At 43.9% G+C, this 17575-nt stretch overlaps 1 protein-coding gene across 6 annotated transcripts in view; it reads right to left on the bottom strand.

Annotated features, from left to right (window-relative positions):
* PALM2AKAP2 (PALM2 and AKAP2 fusion) overlaps positions 1-17575 on the bottom strand; it is a 403573-nt gene that overhangs the window by 331112 nt on the left and 54886 nt on the right. The window lies entirely within an intron of this gene.

The following is a 17575-nucleotide window of genomic DNA, read 5'->3' as shown; positions in this document are numbered from 1 at the left end:
GGACACTGCATGGACCTCACCACAAGCCCCTTTCCCACTGGTTCCTTGCAGTCCCTGGGGCGGCAGACCACGCAACAGTAGAGAGCCGGTGCCGACTGAACGCAGCTGCTGTGGTTGGAAATGCAAAACAAAATAGTGTGCACGAAAATAGACAGAACACAATGTGTGGCATTCTGATGACGAGAAGGAACGCGAGCTCCAAGACATTAGCTTAATTCCAAACAGAGGTGTACATACTTTCCTGACTTTAGCTAATCGTGTTTTGTTTATTTCTTAGATGTCAATATCGAGTGACTATTTCTGACATATAATTAACTTTTAGACGATTATTTCGGAGCCAGCCCTGTAGCCTAGTGGTTAAGAGAACTGGATCCTACCCGGCTGATCAAGTTCGAATCTCAGCCCAGCAGCTTGGAAACATGCTGGTACATGTGCATGCATGCCCAAGATCCTGACAGAATGGAGACATGGAGGAGAAGGGGCTGTGGTGTGACCACATTCCGTTGGGGGGTGATTTCTCCCTCTCTATCTCTGTCTCTCTGGTAAATACTTGTACTCTTCCGGCAATTAAAAGAAGTTTCCTTATTTCTTCCATGAGTAAGATGGAGAGAGGCACCCCAACAGGATCCTCACACTATGATCCACTTCCATCAGTCAGTCCCAGATCATGGGCACTCCAGCACACCTGGACATTCAAGAAGGTCTTCAAACCAAACCTGAAACCTTCCCATGTAGGTGCAGAGCACGGCCTTTCTGCTGTGCCACTGTTCGGCCCTGGCTTTTTCCCCCCCATATGGTGCATGTGCTTGCAATAGAGAGACAGAGAGACAGTGAAAGGGAAGGTGAGAAATCGCACCTCCTCCCCCCTGGAGGATAGCCATTCTACAATCCCTTCCCCATACTCCTCTTGGGATTTTGGACACGGGTGCACATGGGCCTGGAATGAATTTCAAGCCACCAATTCCAGGACTCAAATCGCAGTCAACCATGTGGGAGTCCAGCACCTTGACCACTATGCCACCTTCTGACCAACTTTTTAATAGGTGTAAAAAAGGAAATACCAAGAGCCCATAACATTCCTGCCTAGATAGATACTGCTAGCATCAAAAAATATAAATAAAAGTAAGAAATACGCACGGTGAAAAAATTCACACAGTACACAAAGGAATAAAATGAAAATTTGAATTTTTTTCACTTCATCATCACTAGCTTTGCTCTTTTAGGCAACAATTCCTATTAATTCTCTATGTATCCAGAAAATAAATAAATACACCAACATGTCATATGTTGGGGTCTTTTATTCTTAACATGACAGGCATGTTCTTCAGTTTTCTTTCTTAGTGACTGTTTTCTACTTCAGCACATGGAGTCTCACCTCACTCTGTAACTACTGCATAATAGTTCACAGGTGTGTCTCAATTTATTTTACCGGCCGGCTGCTAACACATCATTTAGGAGGTTTCCAGTGTTTGCTATTATCAACCAGGGTGCGTTGAAACTTCCTCTAAGTACACATTAGATGTTCTTTTGTGACGACAGCCAAAGGGTAAATTTCTATCAGTAGAATTGCTAAACCAAAGGATTGGAACATTCAAGGCTTACTGAGGACAAACCGCCCTCCCAAAAGCATTTTCTCAGAGTTTTAAATGACATAATTCTGAGTAGAAAATAAAACTCAACACACTTAATAAGTTTTCACATTTTTCACCTTTACTAGCCATATCTTTAGGGGCCAAGGAGATTTTAAATGAAAGAAAATAGCTACCATTTGGTTAATAACTACAATGTTCTTAAAACATACTTGGGTAATTTATCTTTACTGCAGACTACTACTGTCTTTTCAGGTTAAAAAGACACTTTTCGAGTTTAAGAAAATGATTATTTGCTACCTTATCAACAGAGAGCTATTAGGACTCCATGGGTTTTCCAGAAGGAATCATATCGGCCCCTCCTTTCCTTGCACTGTTAGCGTCAGAATTCCACGAAGCCAGGTTGTGCCCACTTGTCTATAATGAAAGGGGGTTTATTCTGCTGCTGCTGTTGCTGTTCTCTGTGGTTTAAAAGAGAAGGTTTAGGTCCAGCAGATGGTATAGTAGTTAAGGTGCTGGACTTCCACATGGCTGACCACAGTTCGGGTCTTGGACCTAGTGGCTTGAAAATCACATGTACATGTGTGCCCCAAATCCTAGGAGAAGAATGGAGAAGGAATTGCAGCATGGCCATCCCCCTGGGGGGTGGTGATTTTCTACCCTCTCTCTTTCTCTCTTTCTCTCTGTCAAGTGCACATGCCCTGTGGGAAAAAATCTTTTAAAAATAAATAAATAAAATAGGAAGTCTCCCATCCATCAAGGTACTTTTTAGATGAACTCAGGAAATAGAAATATAGCAACTTTCTGACTCTGAGATGAGAAAAGACTTTAAAACCATAAAGCATAGGAAAAGAAAACCCCACAAGGTACAGAAAAAAACTTAGCGATATGAAATTTAAAACCTTAGTTCTATGATACTAACTACACACAAACAATTCAAAGGCAAACGTTAATTGAAGAAGTATACAGCACATAGAGGAAAGGGCCAAGGCGTTTAGGAAATAAAGAGATCTTACAAATTAACATGATTTATAAAGAAAATCACAGACACCTCAATATAGGAGAAAAGAACAAAATACAGAAATGTTGGGACCAGCAGTGGTTACGTCACTGGACTCCCATGTACTCCACTACGGTTCAAGTTCCGCACCTGGCAGCTTAAAACTCACGCCAGGTGTGTGTGCATGTGTGCCCAAAATCCTGAGAGGAGAATGAAAGAGAAGGGACTGTGGCTTGGCCATCCCCCCCGAGGGGTGATTTCTTGCTTTCTGTCTCTCCAGCGAGTGCACACACTCTATAGCAAAAATCTTTTGAAAAGAGAAATAGAAATAAAAAAGAAATGTTAAACACTTTTAATAACAAGAGAAAGGCAAGTTAAGCACTGAGATGCCATTTTTCACCTGTGACATACACACTCTTCCTCCCCTGCCACAGCATATTTTAATTACTATGTTCTGTGTTGGAGAGCGTGTGGGGAAAAATGATCTTCTCTTTAATCTCCGACAGAATTATATATACACACATAATTGTCTTTCTGGGATGCTATTTCAAAAGACCCTGTTGAGGGTGCCTGCCTTTCTTCTCTTTCTCTTAATAAATAAACCTTTTTTATTTATTTATTTATTTATTTATTGAGAGATTTTCGCTATAGGGCACGTGCGCTCGCCAGACAGAGAGAGACATAGAGACAGAAAGCGAGAACTCACCCCCCAGGGAGGATGGTCACGCCGCAATCCCTTCTCCTCCATTCTCCTCTCGGGATCTTGGGCACGCATGCACACATGCCCGGCATGAGTTTTAAGCCACTGGGTCCGGGACGCGAACCGCGGTTGACTCCGTGGGAGTCCAGCGACATAGCCATTACGCTAACTGCTGGTTCCCAAAATAAACCTTTTTAAAAATCAATTTTTAAAAACTTACATGTTCACTATGATCTCATTTTTGTAAGTTATAGCTCTTATGAGAAAGGGGTTAATTCTCATAAGAACATGTCGTTATTAAAAAAGACGGCTGTTGGGCCAGCAGGTGGTATAATGGTTAAGGTGCTGGACTCACACACGGTCAACCATGGTTCGACTTGGCAGCTTGAAAATCATGCCAGGCATGTGTGTGTACCCAAGTTTCCAGGAGAAGAATGGAAGAGAAGAGATTGCTATTCCTCTTGGCAGGAGGTGATTCTCACTTTCCTTTTCTCTGTCATTCTCTGGCAAGCTCTGCTTTACAGCAAAAACCTAAAGAAGAATAAATAAATAAAAGGATAGGTGGCTGCCCCCAGGTCTCTCTCTGTGCACAGGTCCACCATCCTCTCTGCTTCTTTTTGCCATATTTTGACCTTTCAGTCACACTTCTTTGAACCTTCCAGTCACCAGAATCATGAGTCAAATAAACCTTTATGTTCTTAAATTACCCAGACTCAGGTATTTCTGTTAGCAATACCATAACGGACAAAGACAACAGTGCTACAGCTACAGCTCTAGGTCTAGATCAGTGCCAAATGCCGACATTGGTTATGTCTAGGTGGGAGGATTTGAAGTTTTCAGTTTTGCTTTTTATATTCTTTTGTGTTTTTGTATTTCTACATGAACCCACCCTGTGACAAAGAGGCTAACATGCAAAACGTAATATACCAAGCTCAGATTACACCAGTTCCACCTGATCTACTCCTTATAGGCTCCAGTCCTCAGGATTTTCTGAGAGAGTAAGTAGAAACTGAAAAGAAAACATCACCAGTGAGCGGTATCTCTGTTCTCAGAGGCTGATGACAGGATCCCTTGCATATTTTGTATCTTAAATCTAAATACAAATGTTTCTTAATTCAGAAACTCTGCTGATCACCTCTGTCCTGAGCTGCTGCTTCCTATTTTTCTCTTTAGATGATTCCTCTTTGGTCACCACCAAAGTCTGAGACAATGCCCCATAGGACTAAGGAAGGGGCACTAAATCAGCTGGTGGGGCCCCTGGTGGTCCAGTGGGGAACATGGGATTCACTGGTCTGGCCTCTGAGGATAGCAGCTTCCTAGCATAAACCTCTTTGAGAACAACGTGATTAATCAAGCAAGACTAAAATCACCACAGGTAATCACTGGGGAGAAATCTCTAAGGGTTGTCTGAATCTATGAGGACCCATCTGGGATGTTCTGATGGGAAGCTCCAGTAGAGCAAGAATCAGCAACAAGTTCAGAAAAACTAATTCTAAAACATCAGACATTAGCTTTAGGTCAAGAATAAATACAAAATAAAACTGAAAACACAATAATACCCAGTGGTAGATACAGTGAGAGGAAACTGGCTTTTTATTCCTTGCTGATGGTGGTATAATCTTTCTGGAGGAATAATTTGGCAATAGTATAAAGTAGCAAATGCTTTCAAGTTCGCATGCCATTTGAACTAGAAATTTCACTTCTAGCAATTTATTCTAAGGGGGGAAATTATGCCTGGGAGCAATGTTTACACTCAAGGATATTTACTGCAGCATTACTTTTAAAAATAGGAAGAGTTACCTAAGCATTCAACCACAAACGTTAAGTAAACTATGCTATATCTATGACATTATACAGTCCTTAAAAACAATGTTATTAGAGAGTCAGACAGTGTACAGTGATAAAATGTGAGGTTCTGCAAGGCAGAGCCACATGGGAAGGTTGCTAGTTCGAGTCCAGAGTCTCCCCTGAGAGCACTGGGCGTGTCTGTATCCATGATGGCTGAGGCCGGGAGTGGATCAAAGCATCAAGACTGTGTTGGCCATGCCATTACTCTGTCTCTCTTTCTCTCTGTCTCTCTCATGCATGGAATAAATAAGCTTAAAAAATACTGTAGAAGAATACATGAAATAGAAAGATACTCTCGATGTAGTCAGTTTAAAAAGCAGAATATGTACACGAGTATGTATGGCATTCCATATGTCAATCGTATTTCAATGAAGTGTTTAAAATATAAAAATAAAAAAATAAAAACCCACCAAAGGCAGGTGGGAAAAAAGTAAAGAGTATGTCAGTATGATCTGACTTTTACAAGAAAAAATAACAGACATGGAAAAGAGTGAGAAGAAACACATTGAAATGTCTCAGTTTTTATAGCCAGCAACATGCTTTGTGTTGTGAGGTGGGAACAATCACTGCTAACCAGCACGATCCTAGTAATTACTGTGGAAAGGTTAGTGCCAGTCACACTGAGTGCTTTAGACAACTGCCTTGCCAACTCTCATCACAACCCTAAGAGGCAGCTTCTATTTTTTTGTTTGTTTTTTAAGAAGTTTTTGCCTTAGGGAGTGTACAATTGCTGGAGAGAGAGAGACAGAAACAGTGAGAGAGAAAGTGAGAATTCATCCCCTGGGGGCATGGCCACACCGCAATTCCTTCTCTTCTATCCTCCTCCTGGGATCTTGGACATGCACGCACATGTACCTGGCATGATTTTAAAGCCACTGGATCCGGGACTCGAACCACAGTTGGCCATGTGAGAGTAACCACTATGCCATCTGCTGGCCCCAAGATAACTGCTATTATCCCCACATTACAGATGAGGACATCAAAGCACAGAGATGTTAGGTAACATGTCCCAGGGTCTCCCAGTTAGTAAGTGAAACGGCCAGAATTTCAGCTTAGTTTTCTGGCAGCAGTCTGTGCTCATAATCACTTTGCTCTACTTACTGATGGGGAAGCAGGGAGGATTATGTCTTCAGCAGTGTCTTTGGGGAAGCGAGTGCTCAGAACTAGTTCTTGGAGCACACAGTGGTCAGTTGCCATTGTGCTACAGAGGGTTTTTTTCATTTTTTTGCTAGATGGTACATGTGCTTGCTAGACATGAACAGAGACAGAGAGAGAGAGTGAAAAAAGAAAACACCCCCCATGGGGTACAGTCATGCTGCAATCCTTTCTCCTCCACTTCTCCCTCCTTTTGGGATTTTGGACACATATGCATCCATGCCAAGAGAATTTCTCAAGCCATTGGGTTCAGCATTCAAATAGGGTCAGTCATGTGGGATTCAGCCATCTTAAACAAAGGACACAGAACTGGCCCTATGGTGGTATTTTTTTGTTTTTCATGTTGTTTGTTTTTAAGAGAGATTTTTGCTATAGAGCACCTGTATTTGCTGGAGAGACAGAAAGACTGAAAGTGAGAAATCACTCCCCAGGAAAATGGCCACACCACAATCTCTTCTCCATTCTCCTCTCAAGATTTTGGGCATGCACACACATGCACCTAGTGTGAGTTTCAAGTCACTGAGTCAGGACTCGAACTGTGGTCAACTCTATGGGAGTCCAGTGCCTTAATCACTACACCAACCACTGGTCCCCTTAAAGTGGCATTTTTAGAAAGTGAAGACCACACAACTTTTTGGCCACTAATAGAAGCCACCCAATTAAAGTACTTGGTTCTTTAATTTCAGTATACCTAAGTTACAAAGTGCAATGACTGACTGCTCCAGGGTTTCCTCTACTTGATCTTCAAGACCCAGGCCACTGCTATCGGAAGACAGCACAAGAATTCCATTTACTGGTGTGGTTTTCTCCATCACTGTTGGCTCCCTGGCTTCTGTCCTGGCCCTGATGAACTTCAGAAGTAGTGCACTATCATCTTCACACAAGCAGGTTTGTCTTTGTCAGCCACCATGCACGGGGGGCACCTTCCATGGTCTGGCTCTCTGCAGCACTGGCCCACTCTGGCCATCTCTAGAGTTCCCAGGAAGTTGTACTGCACTTGAGAATCTTCCCATCTGTTATACAGTCCCATGGACAGCTTCCTCCCTTAGGTCTATCCATCCACACTGCCTTGCTTAGAGCAAGCAGTGAGAAAGCTACCAGGCCTGGTCCCATTTTGAGAACTTCTTCAATGACAAAAACTAGCCCAACTCTAGGAGGAAGGTTTCACTGTACTGTCAGCTGTGTTCATTCACTCTTTCTTTAGGAGCTGCTGGTATGGGCCAGACATCCTCCTATTTTGCCAAGTCTTTTTCTGTATTCCAGATCCAAGTTTTGCTAAGGAAGAATTTTCTGGTGATGGTCTCCCACAGGAACTTCAGACATATTGATAGTGGTGGGAAGTCCTTACAAAATCTAGCTTTACATAGGAAACTAAAACAAAAGAACTCTGAGTTTCTGTCTTTCTCTACCCTCTTCCTTGCAGCTTTCCTGCTCCTGACAGGAGCTGTTTTTTGGTTTTTGGTTTTTTGGGGGTTTTTTTTGGAGAGGTTTTTGCTAGAGGGTGCGTGCCTTTGCCAGAAAGAGAGAGACAGAGAGACAGAAAGCGTGAAATCACTCCCTAGGGGGGATGGCCATGCCACAATCCCTTTTCCTCCATTCTGCTCTTGGGATCTTTGGGCATGTACGCGCACGCACCTGGCGTGAGTTTAAGCCACCAGGTCTGGGACTTGAACCATGGTAGACTACATGGGAGTTCAGTAACATAGTCATTATGCTAACTCCCACTGACAGGAGTTTTTATTATGATTGATCATATTGGAGAATCCTGTGCACATAGAGGAGGCCTGGTCCCTGCTTCCATAGGATGAGCCCATGAGTGTGGCTCTCTATGTCTTCCTCTTCCTCCTGGGGCACTAGAGCAGCGAGCTGACCCACGTGCTGCTCCCCTGGGATAGCCTGTCCTCCCGCCAAACAGTGGTCACGCTCAGGTTTGGGTTTGTGGTGGTTCCACACCTAAGCCTAGATAATCTTATGGCAGGAAGAGGCACGGAGGCAGGTAGGTGGGAGGAGATCTTTGCTATGTCTGGCCTTGAATAAAGTGGTACGGGCAGCCCTGTATCATAATCATAGGTTCCACCTCCACAGTTTCAACCAACTGCAGATAAAAAATAATTAAATAGATATTGGGTTATCAGAAAACTCATGATGTATTTTCTTTGTTTTTCTATGCAAAAATGCATCATGACTTTTCCAACAACAATACATAACAATAAAAAGTAATAAAATTAAAAATAACAGGCCCAGCCACAGTGACACAGGCAGTAGTGGTGCTGCTGCACAACGCTGGAGGACATGTGGGAAGGCTCTGGGTTCTCCACCCAGGTCTGTGAGAACATGTGAGGCAGGCCCATACCCTGCAGGACGTCGAGAGGATTATGATAAGAGGGCCCTGAGAAGGGGACCTCTCTTGCCCTCTGGTCTCACCCTCTGGAAATAACTGAAACATCATCTAAATTATATTAGACATTACAAGTAATCTAGAGATAAAGTGTATGAGAAGATATGTATGGATTGTATGCAAATACTACACTGTTTTATACAAGGGATTTGAGCATCCTTGGATTTTGGCATCTGCAGAGGGTCCTGGAACCAATCCTCTGGGGATACCAAAAGGCAACTGTATATTGTCATTATTCTCCAGGTGTACAAGAGGACTTCAAACAGTTCACAGAAAAGTGAATTAAAATATAGAAGATTTTTTTTCCTATATGACACATGCACTTGCCAAAGAGAGACAGAGGGAAAGTGAGAAATCATCCCTCAAGGGGCATAGCCCCACATCACAATCCCTTCTCCTCCATTCTCCTCTTGTGATTTTGGGCACACAAGCACACATACCTGGCATGATTTTCAAGCTGCCATGTCCAGGACTTGAACTGTGGTCAGACATATGTAGTCCAGTGTTCTAACCACCATGCTACCTGCTGGTCCCAATACAAGATTATTTTGATGGCCCCTCAAAAAAAAATTGAAATCTGGGGCCAGATCCATGTCCTTATGGCTAAGGGAGCCAGATCCCACATGGCCAACCACGGTTCCAACCCCCGGCCCCAGTGGTTTGAAAAACACCAGGCATGTGATGCAAGCCCACTCACAACAGGATGTTGAAATGAAAGAGAAGGACCTGGGACATAACAATGGCCCATTGGCGTTCCCCTCTCTATAACAAGAGCATATGCCCTCTGGCAATTTTTTAAAAAATTGAAATCTGTGCATAATCTTTTCATAATATGTATTCTCCATGAACTTCCTGAAGACTCTCATGTATTTTCCCTGGAGAATTACAGCTACAGTCTCAGGTAAGATTCAAGATCTCTGGCTATTAAAGCCATGAAGGGAAGCCCTGACTCCACCATTTCTAACATTTGGCTTCTAGTCTCATCCAGTTCATAACATGCATGACCTGGTTTGATGCCACCAGACCTCAACCTTAGTTCTCCCTACGGTCCTCAACCTTAGAAGACTATTAAGATTGTCTGAGAAGCACTTAAAAGCACCAAGTCAGCCCCCACCTCCAGAGATCTGGATCTTATGGGTGTGGGTATTGGAGACTGGAAACGCTGCTAGGTAGTTCTAATGTCAGCCAAGGTGGGAAAGCATTGCTAGCCATGTGGCAATCTCACGGCCAAGGCTCATAATAAGCACTTGTTATGCTAATGCTTGTTTGAGTTCTTTCTTCCTCAATCGTGTCAGAAAATCTAGCACCAGGTCAGTCATTTTTCTATATTTGCAGCTAAATCCTTGCTCTCTTAACTTTTCAACCTCTGGGTCTGAGTCACAAACCGATGGGATTTTAGACACTGGGCATGGAAGGCTTGTCCTGAGCAGACAGAACTCAAGGTCAGCGCTGCTTCCTTGTTGCAGTGTTCCTATCCTTGCCAGTAGATGTCTGATTTCTCTTTCCTGTGACCTCTTCTCTTACAATTAGTTTAGATAATTACGTTTTACCCAAAGACATGGGTGATAAACCAGGTCAAAAGGGACAAGATAGCTGGTTCTAGAACCATAAAAAACACAGGTCAAATCAAATCTGACTTTGAACTAAGCTAAACAACTTTCGTGCTTCAGAAATTCATTTAAATGCCTCAATGTTAAACTAAATTTCAAAATTCAGGAAGACAATATTTAAGAAAAAGCTTCAACCCTGAGAATAAGGTTCTCCTATGCAACCTCCACAAATAACACCTGGTAAGAACTGAGAGACCAATAAATATGACCCAAGCAAGTCCTCAACCCGGTTGGAATCACAGGCAATCGAGCCTGCGGATTCTTGGATTCTTGTCTCACTTGGTGGCTGATGACAACCTAAGACGAGGAGAGGAAATTAGTTCCACCGAGGGTATGTGAGGCCCATGAGTCTCTGGAAAGCTCAGCCTCCCTGAGTGCATGCTAGTAAAAAGAGCCACAGCATCTCCTCTACCCTTCTCTTTGTTCTGATACTTTCCATGATCTTACCAACAATGATTTCAGGCAAGCTCCTGAGCAGGGTGGAGTCTGAGAAACCAATACTGATATTTGATAAAGCCCTAACATAATGGAAAGCTTAAAAAACAGTGCAAGAATGAAAAATAAAAATAGCATGGCAAATGGTCCATTTCCCCCTCCCCATTATAATGTGTTTTTCTCTTTTTTTTTTTCCTTTTTATCTTTTAACATATGAAAACCAGCCAATTAGTGAAAGAAAAATGCTATCCACACAACACACAAGGTTTAATGAGTGTTGCCTACTAGTAAAGGGAAGATATCTACCGTCCAAAGGCCCAGCTGGATGTCTCCTGTTTAGGCTCATGTTGAGATGTCTGCCTTCCTCACAAGCTTTTGACTAACGCGAGTGGGAGTCCTGGGGCTCCCGGCCTGCACTTGGTCTCTAGAAGATTCCTGGCCTCAAATAGAAGGCTGAACATGCCGCAGGTAATACCTCCATACTGGGTACTGCATGTTTTAGGAATAACGGACTTTGTGAAACCTCTGACTGACCTCTTTTTCTCTTTCACTTCTTCTTCCCTCCCTCTATTCTCTCCTCCCCTTTTAATCCATTATCCCACTTCCTTTTCTCTTCAGCTTCTCCCTCTCCTCTATAAAGATTATATATATATTTAAAGAGAGATTTTTGCTATAGGGCATATCAGCATGTGGGCACCAGAGAGACTGAGAGAGACAGAAAGACAGAAAGCAGGAAATCACCCCCCCCACCCCCGGGGGGTGGCCATGCCACAATCCCTTCTCCTCCATTCTTCTCTTGAGATTTTGGGCACGCACCTATACATGCCCAACTTGAGTTTTAAGCCATCAGATCGGAGACTCGAACTGTGTTCAACTACATGGGAATCCAGTGATGTAAACATCATACCATCTGTTGGTCCACAGAGTCTATACTTTTAATCTCTACCCTCTAGGGCAGGAGTTGGCAAACATGCTCTATAAAAGGCCACACACTAAACATTTAGGCTTTCTAGTCCCTGTCACAGCTATTCAATGCTATAGTTGAGTCAGCTTGTGGTTCTGCCAACTTTTATAGCATGAAAACATGGTCCACAGTCTGTAGTTTGGAGAGGACCACTATCAGCACTAGGAACCAACTTCACCCTCAGCTCTGCTACTACCACCAGCTCGAGGAGGCTGCAGGCTGGCCAAGAAGGTGTGGGGGTGTGTAAGATGATGGTGGTGCTGAACAGGCACACACAGGAAAGTCATAAGACAGGAGATGTGAGAGAAACAGTAAGTCACCCAAGTCCTGAGTGGCAACTGCAAACTTCCTGCTCCATCATATGCAGCAAAGGAAATGTCTTGCCCAGAGCTACTCCTCCCTGTGCCTCCCACAGCTGAGACAGAAGCATTGGGTTCAAGTCCCAGCTGCACCATATGGTCACTGGTGATTATGGGCAAGTCACTGGACATTTTGGGGTCTTACTTGGTGGACCTATAAAAGGAGTTGAAGGAACATCTGCACCTCCTTGCTTACAGGACTGAAGAAGGGTCACAGGGGATTAGAAAGTATCATCCATATAAGGGCCTTTCAGACTGTATATCAGTGTCAACCACAGGTAGGTGTGTGCCCACTCAACTCAGTCTCAACTTAAGTTGCCTTAAGTGCTAAGTACAAGTTTACAAGCCAGAAGAAAATTTGAGCTTGGGGGGAGTGGAATTTACAATGTCTAAAACCATGGTCCTGGCAATTAACTTTTAGTAAAGAGTGGACTGGCTTATAAAAGGAATATAGTTTGTTGTTTATCAATAAGAGAAAAGCCCAATGGCAGTACTAAAAGCTACCTTCAGCCAGGTGGGGCAAAGTCCTTGCAGGTTGTGCCCATTTCTGGGGCTGCTATAACAGATGGCCACAAAGTAGGTGGTTTAAACAACAAATACTTATTTTCTTACAGTTCTGGAGGCCAGAAGTCCAAAGTGTCAGCAGGACTGTGCTCCTGTGGGACAGAGACTGAGGTGACAATTCATCCTTTGCCCCCTTAAGCTCATGGTGGCTGTTAGCATATTTTGATTTGTGGCTGCATCACTTCAATTTCTACCTACTGGTGCCCCATTACCTCCTCCTCTTTTGTCTGCCAAATCTTCCCTATGTGTCTCTTATAAGGATTTATCATTGGAGTTAAGGCCCAGCTGGATTACCCAGGGTGTTTTCTGCATCTCGGGCTCCTTAACTTAATTACACCTGCAAAGGCCCCCTCTAAGTTCATGTTCACAGGTTCACATATCTTTTGGGGGCCATTTCTGGCTGCCACAAACAGATGTTACTGACATAGCCATCTCCCCACTGGCCTCATTTCTGGTGGAAATAAATGTCATATACCTGATTAGGTCACCAACCAAGGAGAGCTCATACAAAATGGCAATTGTTCAAATGATGAAATGCTGTCCTAAATAACAATTGACAGGGACCACAAACGTGAAATAGAAAAAAAAGCATGCCTGATGCACTGCATACTGTTGGGCTGGTGGTGGTACTGCTACAAAAGAAAGCAAAGGAGCAGTCTTGAACCTGTGTACTTATTCCTAGAGGCGGGGAGGAAAAGGGGAGGAGGAAGCAGAGAGATTCTCGTTGGGTATCATATGCACCTGGAGTTGTTGGATGCTATTTATCACAGTGCCATGAGGAAGGTTGCATTGTCCCTACTTATAAGATAAAAATAGTAAGACTCAGATGACTTGAATGCCCAGGGAAGAGAAGGAGGAGTGGGTGGTGCAGGTATTTGCACCAGTGCTGACTGGCTCTCAGTGAACACTGTTTTCCCTGATGCCACATGTAGTGGGGATATACAGTGGTACAACCTGGAGCCTTCTCTCTTCTAACATCTGCATCTTAGGACACAAAGCTTGAAGAGGGCTGACCAAGGAGATTTAGGCAAGAAAACAATGGCCAGAGATTCCTTGATTAAGGCTGAGCCTTGCCTGGGTGGCTACTCTACCTTGGGGAGCCTTTGGGAATTATCTGGGTAGCAGCTCAACCAACCACCCACTTCCTTTCCTCTAGAGGCCGGTCTCTATTTTGGCAGGCTCTCATTTTGGCACCATGAACTTCTCTTCTGACCTGAGCCTGGAACATTCCCCACCTCACACACTCTGGACTTCTGCTTTCCGACTCTACCCCTCAAGTTTCTGTGCAAGACCTTGGAGAGCTTAGGTAGGGGAAAGGGCCTGCTGTCCCATCTGGGATCTCCCTTCTTCCTCCTGCTTCCTTCTCACTCTTCACATCTCAATTCAAAAGCCACCACCTTGACCCACCCCATCTAATCATCCCTCCCCACACAGAGCCTTCTCCATAACATCAATGAATAGCCCCTGTTTATTTCCCTCCCAGGTGCTTATCTGAAACTGTTTAGTTTATACATTTACAGGTTTTATCCATCTCCTCTCTTTGGGATGGAACTTTCTGAGTCTGAGACCTTCAGACTATCTTGCACTCTATCCTTAATACCTAGAACAGGGTCTAGTGCATGGTAGACACTCAATAAATAAATGAGTACCCAAGTCAGAGAGTGAGGGAGGGAGTGAATGAATACATACATTCAACTGACAAAGTTCTGCTTCCAGCAAGGCCACTGAGCCCAGCTGGTGTTCTCCCTCGGGGTTACAGCTGGATCTCCACCGAGAGCTCAGCCCACCTGATTTCTGCATGATCATTTCAGAAAGCATTTAAATGAACAGGTTTTATTTCTCTCCTTGGGACAGAACAGCAAGGATCACCCAAGACAGACAAAACATACACTCTCTTTGTTCACTGGTGGCCAGGAGCAATTACACTGAGAAGCACTACAAAGTTAGCATAGTCTAGTTCACAAATCCTGAAAATTCCCAAATCTGGTTAATAAAGCAGTTTTTTTTTTTTTTAGAGGTTTTTGCTATAGGGCGCATGCGCTCGCCAGACAGACAGAGAGAGACAGAGAGACAGAAAGCAAGAAATCACTCCCCAGGGGGGATGGCCACACTGCAATCCCTTCTCCTCCATTCTCCTCTCGGGATCTTGGGCACACACGCACACACGCCCGGCGTGAGTTTTAAGCCACCGGGTTCAGGACAAGAACTGCGGTTGAGTACATGAGAGTCCAGTGACATAGCCATTACACTAACTGCTGGTCCCAATAAAGCAGTTTTTTGAAGTCAAGCACTTTTGTGGCTGCCTCGGAGCAATTTGGGACTCGGGTTGACTGCTCTCTCCTAAATTTTAAGTATCTTTACCCCAGCCGTAAGCCTCTGCCCAGCAGACAGTCATCAGCCTAAACGACAATCAAAAAGATTCTCTCAGTGTGAACACACCGCACGGTGAAAAACAATGCACAAGTCTGGCCAGCAGCCCCTATTGCCTTCCTGATCAGTGACGCAACAGACTCTTTGCCTCCTTTTGAGAGACAAAGAACAGATAAAGCCGAGGAATCCTCAAACACAATTGGTAAGAAGCAGGTGACCAGACAGTGGCACAGTGGTAATCCATGATCCTGTGAAATGACTCACACGGGAAGGTTCTGAGTTTTCATCAGCAACTTCTCTGGGTGCACCAGACATGTGTAAGCCCATGACCTGGGGCTGGCTCGGGGTTATGTGGATTAAGACACTGTTAGGGTTGCTGTCTCTCTCTCTCTCTGTGTGTGTCTGCCTCTCTTACCCATGGAAGAAATAAATAAACCTTAAATTTTTTATTTTATTTTTATTTTTACTTATTTATTTATTTTTGGAGAGGTTTTCTGCCATAGGGCTCGTGCGCTTACCAGAAAGACAGAGAGAGACAGAGAGACAGAAAGTGAGAAATCACCCCCCAGGGGGGATGGTCACGCCGCAATCCCTTCTCCTTTCTCCTCCCACAATCTTGGGCACGCACGCACACGCACCCGGCGTGAGTTTAAGCCACTGGGTCCGGGACTTGAACTGCAGTCAACTACATGGGAGTCCAGCAACATAGCCATTACACTAAATGCTGGTCCCAAATAAACCTTAAAAATAAAAATAAAAATAAAAATAAAAACAAAGAAAAGAGGTGGCTATAAATGGATTTATAGGAGACGAGCATTTAAAGAATAAATTGGTTATTTTATCCTGGATGCTACCCTTCATCTTCATGACTGGTTTCCAGCACATACATACACACCCCTTCTGAGCATTTGAAGTTGGGGACAGGACAACCAGGACTCTCTGTAGTCTAGTGAGGCATGATGCGAGACCAACAGATCTGTCACCTGTGAGTCACGTGGGCTTCCCTCTTGCTGGCATCCATGTAAGTGCTGGGTGGGCATTAAAATGCCATACTGCCTGCCAGAGAGCAGCAGGGGTGTGCAGTAATGGAGAGGGTGGGTCTCAAAGACTTAGCATATGCATGACCACACACGTGCACATGTGCAAGCATATGTGTGCATGCACATACATGTATAAACTTGGCATTTCTGTTTTTTAAAAACACCTCTTATTTTGGAATAACTAGATTTATGAAAACATTATAATGTGCAGAAATTTGCCATATATCCTTTATCTAGCTTCCCACGATGCTAACATCTTCCATGACTACAGTGAATTTGTCAAAATCGGGGGCCAGCAGATAATGTAGTGGTTACATTGCTGGACTCCCACATGGATGACCATGGTTCTAGTCTCAGACCCAGTGGCTTAAAACGCACACCAGGCATGTGTGCATGCATGCTCAAGATCCCAGGAGGAGAACGGAGGGGAAGGGATTGTGGCATGGCCATCCCTGCTAGGGGTTGATTTCTCACTTTTCCTCTCACTGTGTCTGTCTTTCTCTCTCTCTCTGGTGAATGCAAGCATCCCAAGGCAAAAGACCTCTTTAAAAAAAAAAAAAAAAAAGGAGAAGTTAAAATTTTTTTTGATGCAGTACTATCAACTAATCTATAGATTATGGAGTTCTGGAGTTCACCCCCCCCCCCCGCCCAGTGTCCATTCTCCACTCTGGAATCCAATCCAGAGTACTACATTGCACTTGGGGCATTTCTATTTTGAAGACTTACAATGGTTCCCCCCCTCCCCACACAACAGTTCTTTATAAAGTTGTCTTTAGAAATAGTGAAAATGGTTCTCAGACCGATGAGACACAGATTTCTCACTTCCAACTTTAGCTCATTTTCTTTTACTATATTTACTAAGTCTCAGTTTTCTAATCTGTAAAAATGGAGCTAGTCGTGGAATTTACTTCACACAATTGTGAAATGAAGTCATTCTGGAAAGTGCTTACCTACCTGCTCAATAAATGTTAGCAACATTGATCAGCGTTCTCTCTCTCTCTCTCTCTCTCCCCCTCCCTATTTAAATAGGTTTTTGCCATAGGGCACATGTGCTCACTATAGTGAAAGAGAGACAGAGACAGTGAGAGGAAAAGTGAGAAATCACCCCTCAGGGAATGGCCATGCTGTAATCCCTTCTCCTCCATTCTTCTGGGGATTGGGCATGCACACACACACACACATACAGTATGATTTTTAAGCCATTGGATGCAGAACTTGGATCAAGGTCAGCCATGTGGGAGTCCAGTGACATTACCACTACGCCATCTGCTGGCCCCCTCAATTAGCTCTTTTAATGATATCCCATGCTTAGTGATACCAACAAATGAACAGTCAAGAACCATTTTGAGGAGCAGACCCCAAATCTTGTTGGGGAAAAAAAAAAAAAAAAGCCCTAGTTTCTATGCAGCCAAAGTATTGGGTGTGGTCACTGGAGTCAGAAACTACAGATTTACAGGACCAGTAGTCAGTGTAATGGCTATATTGCTGGACTCCCATGTAGTCGACCACCGTTCAAGTCCCAGACCTGGTGGCTTAAACTCAC

This window comes from Tupaia chinensis, unplaced genomic scaffold (genome assembly GCF_000334495.1).
Source record: "Tupaia chinensis unplaced genomic scaffold, TupChi_1.0 Scaffold000081_1, whole genome shotgun sequence".
In the NCBI taxonomy this organism is placed as follows: domain Eukaryota; kingdom Metazoa; phylum Chordata; class Mammalia; order Scandentia; family Tupaiidae; genus Tupaia; species Tupaia belangeri.
Note: the sequence above shows the minus strand (reverse complement) of the source record. Positions and strands in the feature narration are given on the sequence as shown.